Source organism: Oncorhynchus masou, chromosome 14, assembly GCF_036934945.1.
Source record: "Oncorhynchus masou masou isolate Uvic2021 chromosome 14, UVic_Omas_1.1, whole genome shotgun sequence".
NCBI lineage: Eukaryota > Metazoa > Chordata > Actinopteri > Salmoniformes > Salmonidae > Oncorhynchus > Oncorhynchus masou.
In genome coordinates this window covers 2,075,792-2,091,285 of record NC_088225.1, presented here as the reverse complement: position 1 = coordinate 2,091,285, position 15,494 = coordinate 2,075,792, and the positions used below count along the sequence as shown (strand labels likewise).

The 15,494-nt window shown below is 40.6% G+C and overlaps 1 long non-coding RNA gene and 1 pseudogene across 2 annotated transcripts; both read right to left on the bottom strand.

The window, feature by feature from the left end:
- LOC135554856 (uncharacterized) overlaps nucleotides 1-3,412 on the bottom strand; it is a 44,400-nt pseudogene extending 40,988 nt beyond the window's left edge.
- A 7,089-nt stretch (nucleotides 3,413-10,501) lies between these two features.
- On the bottom strand, nucleotides 10,502-15,016 carry LOC135553947 (uncharacterized). 2 transcript variants are annotated; one of them, XR_010457645.1, is made up of 3 exons: nucleotides 14,971-15,016; nucleotides 12,705-12,758; nucleotides 10,502-12,358 (listed from the first exon to the last, which is right to left on the bottom strand). It is a non-coding gene; the product is annotated as an uncharacterized LOC135553947 (long non-coding RNA). The 2 variants fall into 2 exon arrangements; XR_010457644.1 differs by having other exon boundaries at nucleotides 10,502-12,185; nucleotides 12,326-12,358; nucleotides 12,705-15,010.
- Nucleotides 15,017-15,494: the final 478 nt, after the last annotated feature.

Here is a 15,494-nt window from a genome sequence, read left to right as displayed (position 1 = left end):
GTAGTTCAGGGCAAGGTCTTAGGGCTAAACTAAGTATAGTTTACAAATGTATCCAAGTGTGCTTTTCCCTTGTTCACTCTCTCTCTCTCTAAATCTCCATCTTGTGCAACACGTGTCATATTGTGTTGGTCCGCTCGGTACCTGTTTCATTGTACTAAGTTCTAATTAATAGCCTTTTAGCTTGTTAGTAAATAAATAATCAACTCAATTTGTGTGGTATGGAATGATTTAGTGAGACCCCGGTTTGTGCAGATTTACGAATTATGAGACTTTCAGAATGATATGAAATGGATATTCTGATAATTTTTAGTTAATTTTGTAAACGGTAACTCATTAAATAGCCAGCAGCATACCACCCTGCATACCCCTGCTGGCTTGCTTCTGAAGCTAAGCAGGGTTGGTCCTGGTCAGTTCCTGAATGGGAGACCAGATGCTGTTGGAAGGCCAGTAGGAGGCACTCTTTCCTTTGGTCCAAAAAAAATATCCCATTGTGATTGGGGACACTGCCCTGTGTAGGGTGCCATCTTTCGGATGGGACATTAAATGGGTGTCCTGACTCTCTGAGGTCATTAAAGATCTCATGGCACTTATCGTAAGAGTAGGGGTGTTAACCCCAGTGTCCTGGCTAAATTCCCAATCTGGCCCTCAAACCATCACGGTCACCTAATAATCCCCATTTTACAATTGGCTCATTCATCCCCCTCCACCCCTGTAACTATTCCCCATGTCGTTGCTGCAAATGAGAACGTGCTCTCAGTCAACTTATCTGGTAAAATAAAGGATAAATACAATTTTAAAATAAATACATATAAAAAAAACTTTTCCCATGGTGCCCCAGGTTACTGAGTTAATGGTTGCCTGACTAATTTAATCACGTAATTATAAACAGTTAATAATTCAATGAATAGCAGTCGTCACATTAATGATACAATGTCACGACACCAACCATGCCATTAGTATGATGCTTATACTTATGGTCACACTGGTATAAAGGATTTGGAGACTGGCACATCTGGATTTGTAATACACCCAAAACATACACTTTGTCACGATCGTCATAAGAAGCGGACCAAAGCGCAGCGTGGTGTGAATGCATCATTTAATAATAGATGACGTAAAACACGAAATACAAAAACAATAAACAAATAACGACCGTGAAGCTATCATAAGGACTGTGCTGACACAAGCAACCAACATAGACAATCACCCACAAACAAACAGTGAAACCCAGGCTACCTAAGTATGATTCTCAATCAGAGACAACTAATGACACCTGCCTCTGATTGAGAACCATACTAGGCTGAAACATAGAAATCCCAAAATCATAGAAAAACAAACAGACTGCCCACTCCAACTCACGCCCTGACCATACTAAATAACGACAAAAACAACAGAAATAAAGGTCAGAACGTGACACACTTATACAAAACACTCGGATGTACCCAAACAAAAGAGCGAGGGTAATCCTCGTAGAACAACACGGGACGAGACCCATAATACACAAAACACGCAGCACAAGCTGAGACAACGCATAGATACTCACATGACCAACGGACATGGGAACAATAATCGACAGCCTAATGGGGAAACAAAGGGCACATTTATACAAATACAATCAGTGAGGAATTGGAACCAGGTGTGCGTAATGATGAGTGCAGCCTAGAAGGCCCGGTGACGTCGACCTCCGGAACTGGTTAACAGAGTGAGCAGCAGCACCGGGGCAATCCGTGACACTTATTTAATCTGTGCCCCTGACAAGGGAGCTGCTGCCTGAGTGCTTTGTTAAACTCTGCAAACTCTGCACATTACCAATGGAAGATTGGTAATAAATGTTTTATTGATGTGTAGTGGTTCAACATTTATACATATTTGGTTCTTATTTATTGCACGGTTTATTCAGTTTGTCAGTCCCCTCAGGCTTCAGGTCATCTGTAAACATTGTGATACAGAAAGTGATAATTTACTATAAATCACAGATAATTTCCCCAGAATGCTAACATGGATCAATACAGTGTTGGTCTCTCTTATCTCTCTCAGATGCAGCAGGAACGGTATCAATTCTGCGCATCAGTTCTACCTTAGCCATGCTAAAATTTATTGAATAACAGGCTCATCTCTGTCTAGCAGATGACTATGATATGTGGGTGTTTTCTTTACCTACCTTAATTGAATGCACTGATGGTAAGTTACTCTGGATAAGAGCACTGGTTAAATATTTAAAATGTAAAAATGTACATCCCTTCATTTACCATAGCCCTTGGTTTATCATAGGTCTGGGCTACAGACAGGTCTGTATTAAGACATTACATTGTAAAATATCCATTGCCGTCACAGCACGGTGTACAGGTGCAGTCTCCACACAATGTGTGGCCCAGAACACAGTTGATTTCCATGGCAGAGGTTAACAGTACATGGCCCAAAGACAGGCCCATCCATTCATGTCTATCCATTAAGCCGTCTCAGTGGGGCTCAATGGGCGATTTACCGCCACTAAGATAGAGCACACACAATTTCACCAGGGCTCTGGCAGCTCCTGACTGACAGGCGGCTCTGGAGGCTCCTGACTGACGGGCGGCTCTGGCGGCTCCGGACAGGAGGGAGGCTCTGGAAGCGCTGGACAGGCGGGAGCACCTGAGGGGAAGGAGACGGAGAGACAGCCTGGTGCGTGGGGCTGCCACAGGAGGCCTGGTGCGTGGAGGAGGCATCGGATGGACCGGACCGTGGAGGCGCACTGGAGGTCTCGAGTACTGAGCCTGCACATCCTGTCCTGGCTGGATACCCCCTGTAGCCCGGCAAGTGCGGTGAGGTGGAACAGACCACACTGGGCTGTGCTGGCGAACTGGGGACACCGTGCGTAGGGCTGGTGTCGTATAACCCGGGCCGAGGAGACGCACTGGAGACCAGATGCGCTGAGCCGGCTTCATTCCTCCTGGCTCGATTCCCACTCTAGCCCGGCCGATACGAGGAGCTGCGATGTAGCGCACCAGGCTATGTGTACGCACTGGGTACACCGTGCGCCTCACCGCATAACACGGTGCCTGCCCGGTCAACCTCTCTCCACGGTAAGTATGGGGAGTTGGCTCAGGTCTCCTACCTGACTTAGCCACACTCCCCATGTTCTCCCCCCAAGAAATGTTTGGGGCTGCCTCTCGTCCCTGTTGCGCTGCCATGCTAACTCCTCATATCGCCACCACTCGGCTTTCGCTGCCTCCAGCTCTTCCCTGGGGCGGCCATATTCCCCAGCCTGTGCCCAGGGTCCCTTACCGTCCAAAATCTCCTCCCATGTCCAGGAGTCCAGAACCCGCTGCCTCTCGTTACCACGCTGCTTGGTCCTTTCTTGGTGGGTAGTTCTATAACGATCGTCGTAGGTGGAAGAAGGAGAGGACCAAGGCGCAGCGTGGTACATGATCATGATCTATTAATTACACTGAACACTACAACAAAATAACAAAACGGAACAAACGAAACTGTCACGGTTTTCATATGGTGAAGGAGAGTCGGACCAAACTGCAGCGTGTCTATTGTGATCCATGTTTAATAAAACAAACGTAACACGAATCAATACAAAACACTACAAAACAAATAAATGAAAATGAAAACCGAAACAGCCTATACTGGTGTCAACTAACACAGCACAAGGACATCAAGACACTAAGGACAATCACCCACGGCAAACTCAAAGAATATAGCTGCCTAAATATGGTTCCCAATCAGAGACAACGATAAGCACCTGCCTCTGATTGAGAACCACTCCAGACAGCCATAGACTTTGCTAGATAACCCCACTAGCTACAATCCCAAATACATACACACCAAAACCCCAAGACAAAACACACCACAATACAAAAACTCCATGCCACACCCTGGCCTGACCCAATACATGAAGAAAAACACAAAATACTTAGACCAGGGCGTGACAGAAACAGTCCAGAAAAGACAGAAAAGACAGAAAACAACTACCCACAACTCAAGGGCGAAAACAGGCTGCCTAAGTATGGTTCTCAATCAGAGACAACGATTGACAGCTTCCTCTGATTGGGAACCATACCAGGCCAAACACATAGAAATACAAACATAGAACAGAACATAGAATTCCCACCCCAACTCACGCCCTGACCAACCTAAAATAGAGACATAAAAAAAGGAACGACACCCTGATTCAGATGACCATCCTACCCATGCTAGATTACAGAGACATAATTTATAGATCAGCCGATAAGGGTCCTCTCGAGCGGCTAGATGTCCTTTACCATTCGGCCATCAGATTGGCTGCAGCTAGCAACTGGAACGAGCTGCAACAAACACTCAAACTAGACAGTTACATTTTTTTGATGACCAAATTTTCCCACGAAGGACCTCCGCGCCACCTTCCTGTTCAAGTGAGCACAGCACAACAAGGTGAGTCCAAAAATGTATTGTATGCTTCTGCATAAATGATGTAATTTCACAGTAGAACAAAAGAACTCCCGGCAAATTCTACTACGTTCCAGAATTTGAGAACTGAACCATATCCATGATTCATATGCCGTAGATGTAGGACATTGCCGACATGAGTCAGTTTCCTTTTAAAAGGCAATATGGAGGATGCACTTTATTTTGTAAAAACATCCTGCCAATGTCAGGGCAAAAGAGTAAATCCTTCATTACAATGAGTCCACAGAAAGGTGGATAGGGGGGAAGGGGTTTCAGAATGGCCTGCACAATCACATTGTAATGGGTTACAGTACCTGTACTGCCCTGAAAGCAAACAGAACTAAAACCAGGTGTGTATCTGCCATATCTGACCAAAATAAGACAGCATTGTACTTTCAACCAGGTGAATGAGGAGAGATGACGTAGCCAACAGATGAGTTCATGATTACATATTGCTTATACAGGCAATACGCATGTAATAATGTGGTAGAGTGAGCTAGCATAGCATGTAAGTGTTTCACTGCACTTTCTATACATTCTGTAAACTGTGTATGTGAAAATTACAATTTAATCTCCCAATGTATTCAACTTGTATTTTATAACACACAGTTGAGAATGACATTCAAGCGATTAATACAGCAATTTAAGTATTCTAAGCATCCATATCTTCTCTTTTCTAGCACTAACTACTATAGTATATGTCCTCATAAATCCTCTTTAAAACCCAAGAGCACCAAAGGGGGGAAGAGTTCCCCCTGCAGGCCTGTTGACATCACTTCAAGCAGATCAGAAAATGTCTTTATTTATGGGGTTGTCTCAATCAGTTACACTCTTACACTCTTATGACAGACAGAGTTCTTATAAAATAGCGAGTATTGTAGATTATAAATGCAGTTTTAGACCGTTTTATTTTTTGTGGACTAAAGCCATTAAAAGATCCTGTCGGTATGAATCGTATTTATAGTAAGGTTTCGTTGATTGTCATGGTGTAGAACATTGGCAGCTAAGCGCTGAATTGCATTGTACAGTTAATTTAAAAAAATAAACGAATAACTACATAAACAAATCAATCATGTGAAATCATGTGATACTACATTCCTAAAAACTGTAACGTTCTACCTGCTGGGATAGATGACGAAATGCAATGGTATGTGAAAACCTGCTGTTTTCGAAAGCGAAAGCGATTTGTGGTTTGTATTCATCGATGGCATCATCTCCCGCGGCAGAGGCTGTCCCACGTTCATGGCGAGAACCGTTCCTAATTGTCAAAGTATTATTTATTTATTTGCATTCTTGCTAACCCTAAACCGTTTTCCTAAACTTAACCTAATTCTCCCAACATGCTTCGTTAATCATTACATTTGATCTAGCTGTAAATAAGAAATTAGGTCCAAAATAAATCGTTTTAATTACCTTTTTTATATTCCAATGTTAATTTGTTTTACAACGAAATAATGACATGCCATGGAGTACATTAAGATACGTGTCGAGTCCAACTATTATTTTCCTTTAACAGAGTAGCTATACGATTAGTTACACTTTCCATCCCTTGGGAGAGAGGATATAAAAAGTATGCCTTTAAAAAATGCTTATACTGTAGGCTATCATGCCTACTGAGTAAAGGTCAAATGTAACAGCAAAACATACATAGGCTACTGTATTTAAAAATAAATTGCAGTGAAGAGCAATGTGTGCCTGGCATTACATTCTTCTCTGTTTTGATGATGTACTGGTTCAAATAAGTATTTACATAGCCAATGATTTGAGCAGCATTCTTGCGCACACCTGCACACAGAAGACCAGAGCGCAGCATTTCGTCAACAGCTCTGCAAGGTGAATAAATGGAATGTACAATTCTCTTTCAGTTTCCTCGCTTGAAATATCCTCTTTTTTTCCCCCGTAGGGAATTACATATTACCTCATCCATTGTATTTCAACGAGGGAGACTATAAAGCTATAAGGGCACGTAGCCCAATGTTGAGAAGTAGTGTTCAGGGATTTATCAACTGACTGAACACATGGCTACTCTTAACGTGTCCTTTGTGGTACATCTTCTGTGTATAGTTGTTCTTAACCCGGTTGTGTATGCCAAATGCAGTGACCGAAACGGGCAAATATATTATCTTTCTCGAACTCGCCAGACCCTCAATGATCTTGCCATGGTATGTAAATATCTTTAACCTATTACAAATTGAGCATATAGGCAGGAGACGTATGTGGAAATATGCCTCTGAATATAGGCTGTAGCCTATATAGTGTGCGATCACAAGTTATTTATTCTAGCTGCAAAGTAGATTATTGGAGCTTCATTCATTCATATATTCAGTTGCTTTATTGAGATATGGTGTCGTTTGTGTGCGGTATAGGAGAGGAGACAAATGGGCTGTATCCAAGAGGCGGAAAGGATAATGGCCCAACGTCCAACGCTTTCAATAGAGGTGATGCTCAGGAGAACATGAGTGGCTACAATTTTAGTATTTGTCTTGTTCAATTGTATGTTTACACGGGGTGTTATTGTGATTACAGGAGGGGGAAAAGCTTTGGACACTGAAACTTGCGTTTCAACTAGCCAGCGAGCTCTTCCAACAAAACCTAACACTTGTGAAATGGAATACCTTCAAAATCAGGGAGCTCCAAGACCTTCTTGCTCGACAAAATATGACCTATTCAGAATGTGTACGTTCCGAATGTTTAATTTGTATACTCTAGCTTTTAAACAATTATTATTATTGTTATTATTCATGTAATCTCATTGATATTTATATTAATGTTGTTTGTTGTTTACTAATTCAGGTCAGAGACATGAGTGTGCGTCTAAACCTTCCAATTGAAAATATGGTTAAGAACTACTTCAAACAGCTGGACGACTTTCTTTTACATGAGGTAAAACATCTCATACGTTGCATTTTTTTGTTAATTGTGTTTCAAACGTAAACTATTGAGAGGGGAGGGTTGGACCTAGCCTATACCTATGATGTATGACGTATTATTTTCACCTAAAACATATTTGTTTCACGTTTTTTCTTTCAGCGTTTCAGCTCCTGCTCATGGGAGGTCGTGAGAGCTGAAATGGGGAGCATCCTAAGGGATTTTTACAAGAAATCAAAAATGTCAAGAAAAAACGCGTGAGAGTAGCATTACTTGTCGTTCAATTCTGCGTCAAAAAAAAACATTTTGTTTAATTTATTAATTATTCCACTGTAAGCGTTATATATTTATGTTATTTATCCGCGTTGCAAATAATTGCCATGTACGCTATAATATTTAAATAAAAAAGACAAACACGCTTTATTTTGGGTTAAGTTGTGGTAGCAATTTTGTACAATTGTGTTGTGGTGTGATGCAACTAACGAGTTTTTCCTTGAAATGTTATCCTATATATATTTTTACTTTTTTAAATCCTCCTGACAATTGCATACTGTATCAACTTCATCTTCGATGGAAAACAAACTCCTTTACAATACTCTGAATTCCTGAACTCCAGCCATATTTCCCTGCACTTTAAGACATTATCATATCACTGTAAAACATGGTTGAGTTGTATAGTTATTCATAATATTAAGTATATATATATATATATATATATATATACTGGATATCATGCAACATAATTGACGAAATGTTGCGTTATTGTCTTCTGTGTGCAAGTGAGCACAATGCTGCACAAAGTAGGTAGGCTATGTAAATACATGTTTGAACCATGTTTGCGCCCGGTTATGGGCGAGGGGACTGTCTAAAGTTATACTGTTACAAAGGCATACTTTTTATATCCTCTCTCCCAAGGGATGGAAAGTGTAACTAATTGTATGGCTACTCTGTTACAGAAATAAAAATATGATGATAATAGTTTGACTCGCCACAGGTGCTCCATTGCAGTTATCGAGATGTATGACTTGCAGCCTAAATGGCATTTCATTATTTCGTTGTAAAACAAATTTACATTGGCATATGAAAAGGTAATTCAAACGATTTCTTGGGGACCTGATTTCTTATTAACAGCTAGATACAATGTTATTATTAACGTAGCAAGTTAGGAGAATTAGGTTCCGTTTAGGAAAAGGGTTTAGGGTTAGCAAAAATGCAAAACATTTTATAATAGTATGACAATTAGGAAACATTCTAGCCATGAAAGTGGGACAGCCTCTGTCGCGGGGATGATGACATCGTTGAATAAACCACAAATCGCTTTAACTTCCGAAAACAACCGTTTTTATTTTTTTTATTATTTTTTTTACATACGACAGCGTTTTGTGATCTATAGGTAGACCATAACACGTTCTCATATGGTTTTGAACACAATTTTTATATATTTATATATTTTTTATGAATATATCACGATTTCACATTATTGATTTGTTCATGTAATTATTTGTTTATTAATTTAAATGAACAGAACGATGCAATTCAGCGCTTTGCTGCCAATGTTGTACACCATGACAATAAACGAAACCTTACTATAAACACGATTCATACCAACTGGATCTTTGATTGGCAATAGGCCCCAAAAAACGTATCTGTCTAATGCTGCATTATATTCTACAATACTCGCCATTCTCTAAGAATTTCGCCTGTCATATTTCAGTAAGAGTGTAATCTGATTGAGACAACCACATAAACAAAGAAATGTTCTGATCTGCTTGAAGTGATGTCAACAGGCCAGCAGGGGGCATTATTACCCCTTTAGGTGCTCTTGTGAGGACCACAGTTTAGAGAGGATGGATGCTTAAAATTCAGGTATGAGGACAATAACATAGAAGTTAGTGCTAGCCAAGAGAAGATATGGATGCTTAGAATTGATCACTTACAGTATTAAACGCTTAAATACCATTCTCAACCAGGTGCTTTAAAATATATTTTCATTACATTGGGAGATTAAATCAAATCAAATTGTACTTGTCACACACACAGTGAACATCATGTATAACAAGTGCAGTGAAATACTTGTATGCTAGGCTAGCTCAGTCAACATTATTATTACATGCTTATTGCCTGTATAAGCAATATGTAATAATGAACTCGTCTTTTGCCTACGTCATCTATCCTCATTCTCCAGGCCATCCAGACTGTTAAATAGCCATTACTAGCACAGAGAGGCTGCTGCCTACATACAGACTTGAAATCATTGGCCACTTTAATAAATAGAACGCTAGCCACTTTAATTATGACACTTTTATCATGTTTACATATCTTGCATTACTCATCTCATATGTAGATTCTGTATTCTATACTATCTATTGCATCTTAGCCTATGCGCTCTGACATTGCTCATCCATATATTTATATATTCTTATTCCATTCCTTTACTTAGATTTGTGTGTATATGGCATCTGTTGTAGAATTGTTAGATATTAATTGTTAGATATTGCTGCACTGTCGGAACTAGTGGCACAAGCATTACTCTACACTCGCAATAACATCTACTAACCATGGGTATGTGACCCAATACATTTGATTTGTTCTGTTTGCTTTTCAGGGCCGTACATGTAAACCATTACAATGTGATTGTGCAGGCTATTTTGAACCCCCTTCCCACATTCACTTTTCTCTGGGCTCATTGTAATGAAGGATTTACTCTTTTGCCCTGACATTGGCAGGATGTTTTAACACTAGGAAGTGCATCCTCCATATTGCCCTTTAAAAGGAAACTGACTCATGAAACTGACAATGTCCTACATTTATCTATGATGAATCATTCAAACAACTTTTATTCATGAGTGTGATTAATAAAGCTCATCCTGTTTGGACGTCTTCCTGTCCTCCATTGCAGACACAATCTCCTCCTCCTCCAGTCCGGTGTTGCTCCTGAGCTGGTCCATTTACGTGTTTTATGCCCCCACCCCCCCTCCACCTACTGATGGTACCATGCTGTGGTTACCAGATGATTAGTTCACTAACGTTGTTGTTTTTAGTTAGGCTATGGAATACATTTCATTTCGCAGTATTTCATGCACCGTAACTGTCCACCAGAGGGTAGGGTAGCAAAATTTCTCATTTTAGTGATCCCGCTAAAGTGTAATGCTCTAAATCAAAACATCACCTTGGACCTTGGTTAAATAAGTAGTGACACATCACAAACATTATGGAAAATGGTAAAATATTTATTTCAAGAAAATAACATAAAAGTACAAATAAAACAATTATAATATACTCATATTATTGTGGTATACTTTTTGACATATTTATTCATTCTCCCCCCAGTAATCAACATGCAAAATTGGTAGGCTACAGAATACAGAATTAAATATAAGATAGGACATTTTTAACATGTTCTTATAACTTAAAAACTATCAATGGTGACCCTGGCCGTGACCCCACTCCCTGCGGGTGTTTCAGGAGGAGTTGGGATATGCAAGAAACACATTTCCATTACACATTTGTACAAGAAGCACCCACAGGTGACAAATATAAGCACACCACCGAATTATTGTTATTATGCCTTTACCTAATCTTAATCCAATCAACCTCAGTAAAACTATACCTAAAGTTAACCTTAACCTAACCCTCATTCCTAAACCTAACCATAACTTTAATATATACTTATTTTACCGCTTTGACGAAATTAAGTTTTTCTTCTTCCGGTTGAATATCCACTTCCTGGTTTTATACATTGGGACAAACTTCAGCATAGTTTTTAATGACCCCTGTGAAGCGAATGACTTGGCCTTGAAGTCCTGCATATTGCATATTTCCCATCACCTAATGAACAACCACAATACCAGTCTGGTGTTAAGCGTGGGCTACCTCTTGTATAGATGTTCTATCTGGACACTGTGGCCAATAACAAAGCGGCAACTGCTTTTGGATACTTTATGGGTGGAGTCGGCAGAAATGGATGGCCTTCTAGGTAAATATTGATATAGTAGACTGAAAAAATATTCATCCTAACCACTAATGTGTTGTAACGTCTTGTGAGGAGATACTTTCTGTATAAAAACCCTTGACATCTTCCTCATCAAAACGCCTAAGATTGCTTTCTGGGCTGTATTGACGTGTCCTGAAAAGGACATTTTAGATTGAAGGGTCATAACTCAGTTATTGTTTTCATATCGACAATGAATAAGCTATTTTCTTTACTTTCAGAAAGCGAGCTGATCAAGGGGTCGAAAATGTAGATATTGCCAGATGTTCACTGTCCGAGGAACAGGCCGTGGAAGCTTTTTTGCTGGCAAAAGTGTCCATAACCAGATGTAATTAAACTGTTCTGTGTTCTTTTTCTCTCTTCCTCTCTGCCTGCCTTGTTGTACATGGAACCTGTCTCACATGCATTCATTAAAAAACATTAAAGATGTCAGCTGCTAATTTTAAGATTTATGCCACATAAACACTCAGCCATTTTCGCTGGACTATCAACCTGCAAAGCTGCAAAGTCATGATTTCCCTGGGGGTTAGCCTTGCAATAACCAAGTGGTAAGAAACATAGCCCTCTATATTTAAATGTTTCAGGTACACTCCGATAGGTGTCTGCGTCACATACAGTCACTAACCACTCACAGTGGCACACACAACTTGTATTTCTATAACCTCGAGCCCACCTCAGTGTCCACTAATCATGGAGGAAGACCACATTTTGTTTCTCTCTGTTAGAGCGGAACGCTTATGGAGAGATGTTTGGAGTGCTGTGACATGTCAGTACTACAACTTGCTGCACAGTTTGGAGGAAGAAGGCTACCTTGACCTGCCAGATTCCATCCACCTCTTCTGTGTGGGATAAGTGTTCCTATCTCGTCTGCGGGCAGATCTGCAGCATTCCACAGAGAGTTGGAATAATCACCCTTTAAGTACAAAAGGTGAACCTGACACCTGTGGCATACCGGAATGCTCCAAACAACTGTGTCTGAGCCAGACTATTGACACACAATTCCACACTATGCAGAGGTACAGGATGTGCTAATATGATAAAAGTTCTACTTACCCCATCAAGACACTGGGCTGCTTGTACAAAAGCCTGGGAGAACAAAATGTAATTAATTAATTAATTGTAATGAAGAGAAGGGCTGATGTTGGTAGTTTTAGATAGACTGACCTGTAATAGTTGGACTACTACATAACATATACATTAATATAACTACTGCCCAAGCTAAACACATACAGTATTCCATCAACAATTTATGCAGTGGATCAAACATGACATTGATGCCCATTTCTATGACATAAAAGGACCACTAATCTGACTGATTGTCAGTCCTTTTTGGGAAGATTTTTTGGTAGGATTGATTTGATGGTTTTCACCAGTACAGCATGACACCATACTGCTATGGTTAATGATGGTAGAGTAAAATACAGATACACACTTTTCTGGAGAGACCATGTTCCATACTCTGCTCCTGCCCATGGGCTTACTCAGGCTGTATGAGTAGAAAAACATAGTAAAAAGACTTGCTTCAGCTGTACAGAACATTTTTTTGTGTGTGTTAGTCAAAGGAATTTACGAGTTTAAATAGTTTGAGTCTAGTGTTGACAATTTGAGGCTAGTGTAGTAATGACTGTATTATAAATAGTAGTGGGAGAGTAGCTATTACTGAGTGTATCCCAGTAGTAGTAAATCAAATTTTATTTGTCACATACACATGGTTAGCAGATGTTAATTAATGCGAGTGTAGCAAAATGCTTGTGATTCTAGTTCCAACAATGCAGTAATAACCAATGAGTAATGTAACCTAACAATTCCACAACTACTACCATATACACACAAGTGTAAAGGGATAAATAATATGTACATAAAGATATATGAATGAGTGATGGTACAGAACTGCATAGGCAAGATGCAGTAGATGGTATGGAGTACAGTATATACATATGAGATGAGTAATGTAGGGTATATAAACATAATGTGGCATAGTTTAAAGTGGCTAGTGATACATGTATTACATAAAGATGGCAAGATGCAGTAGATGCAGCAGTTTAAATGAGTACAGTATATACATATACATATGAGATGAGTAATGTAGGGTATGTAAACATTATATTAAGTGGCATTGTTTAAAGTGGCTAGTGGTATATTTTTACATCAATTCCCATCAATTCCCTTATTAAAGTGGCTGGAGCTGAGTCAGTATGCTCAATGTTAGTGGTGGCTGTTTAACAGTCTGATGGCCTTGAGATAGAAGCTGTTTTTCAGTCTCTCGGTCCCTGCTTCACCCCGCCTTCTGGATGATAGCGGGGTGAACAGGCAGTGGCTTGGGTGGTTGTTGTCCTTGATGATCTTTATGGCCTTCCTGTGACATTGGGTGGTGTAGGTGTCCTGGAGGGCAGGTAGTTTGCCCCCGGTGATGCGTTGTGCAGACCTCACTACCCTCTGGAGAGCCTTACGGGTTGTGGGTGGAGCAGTTGCCATACCAGGCGGTGATACAGCCCGATAGGATGCTCTCGATTGTGCATCTGTAGAAGAGTGCTTTTGGTGACAAGCCAAATTTCTTCAGCCTCCTGAGGTTGAAGAGACGCTACTGAGCCTTCTTCACAACGATGTCTGTGTGGGTGGACCAATTCCGTTTGTCTCTGATGTGTACGCCGAGGAACTTAAAACTTACTACCCTCTCCACTACTGTCCCATCGATGTGGATAGGGGGGTGCTCCCTCTGCGGTTTCCTGAAGTCCACAATAATCTACTTTGTTTTGTTGACGTTGAGTGTGAGGTTATTTTCCTGACACCACACTCCGAGGGCCCTCACCTCCTCCTTGTAGGCCATCTCGTCGTTGTTGGTAATCAAGCCGACCACTTTAGTGTCATCAGCAAACTTGATTGAGTTGGAGGCGTGCATGGCCACGCAGTCGTGGGTGAACAGGGAGTACAGGAGAGGGCTCAGAACGCACCCTTGTGGGGCCCCAGTGTTGAGGATCAGCGGGGTGGAGATCTTGTTACCTACCCTCATTGACTGTGTTTGAAGTAGGCGTAATAGTTACTATAGCCAGTTAGGCTACTCTTGGTGCGTTCTACAATCCTGCTGAGTTTCATCAAATTTGACCAATAGCGGAGAGGAAGAAGCAAAGCGAGCGGAGAAAACAGAGGCTCGACTCCGCCCCAAAATGTGTAGCATGAAAATATAGCGAGAAGCAGACAAAGTGGAGATTGTTTTGTCAAGAGGTCAATAAGAGTGTCAAATTTGGTCAAAGTGAAATTGAATTGCTAATTTGGAGAGCTCATGAGACAAAAAAAATAATATCACCTTTATAATAAAGCATTGCATAACATATCTTTGCATTTGAGTAGTGGCATAGAGCAGTAGAGTTGAGGCACTTACACAAGTTGCACACATGGGAAGTTGTTTTGTAGCCTAGGGTCCTGGGAAAAAATTGGCCTTGTGTAAAAGCATCTCATGCAATTCTGCATCATTTTACATGACTGCAGACTTTGGCAGAATCGTTTTTAATACCGCACAAGTGATCGAAATGACAAACTACTTTGACGCTGAAACTGAGAATAATCTGAGATCAATACAAACATCCTTGTCTTGAATCCATCAATAGGCTAAGCCCAGGTGTGGGAGGGCACATATTGTTGGCTGCTATATGAGGAGGAAATTATAGTCCTAAAAATTCTTTCCAGTTTCACTGACTCACCTAAGGATGCTGGCCGATGCCGATGCTCACTCGCCGGTGCTTGACGCCACATTTATCTCTTGTTTTCTGTGAAACAATATTTGGAAGTTGATCAAATAGTTTGGTAGCCTGCAGCAGACAGATTGGAGTCTTCTCTTTACAGCAGGAGCCATTTGTTTTCCAAGCTGTGTTTTCCCACAATTGTACTTGAAATATTGCAAAAGGCCTGTTTTGTCTGCATGCTGTTCACTGACAGATTTGCGTTCCCGACTGTACTGTATGCTATGCCTTGTTATTGGGCTACACAAAATCCACAGCTAGTCTTTTTTTTAAAGAAGCTATTGGTCCTCTGTGGCTAAATTATAGGCCTTCTCATGGTGTAGTAGGTTATTCTGAATTTTTTTATTAATTTCTGAACAGACAGCAGCAATTCTATAACTTTGGCAAAAAAACAAATAGTTTTTCTGTGGTGCTGCAGCTCCACCAGAACCCTTTGCGTGGCTATGATTCTATGAGAAAAAGAGTGATTAACTACAACGCAGGAG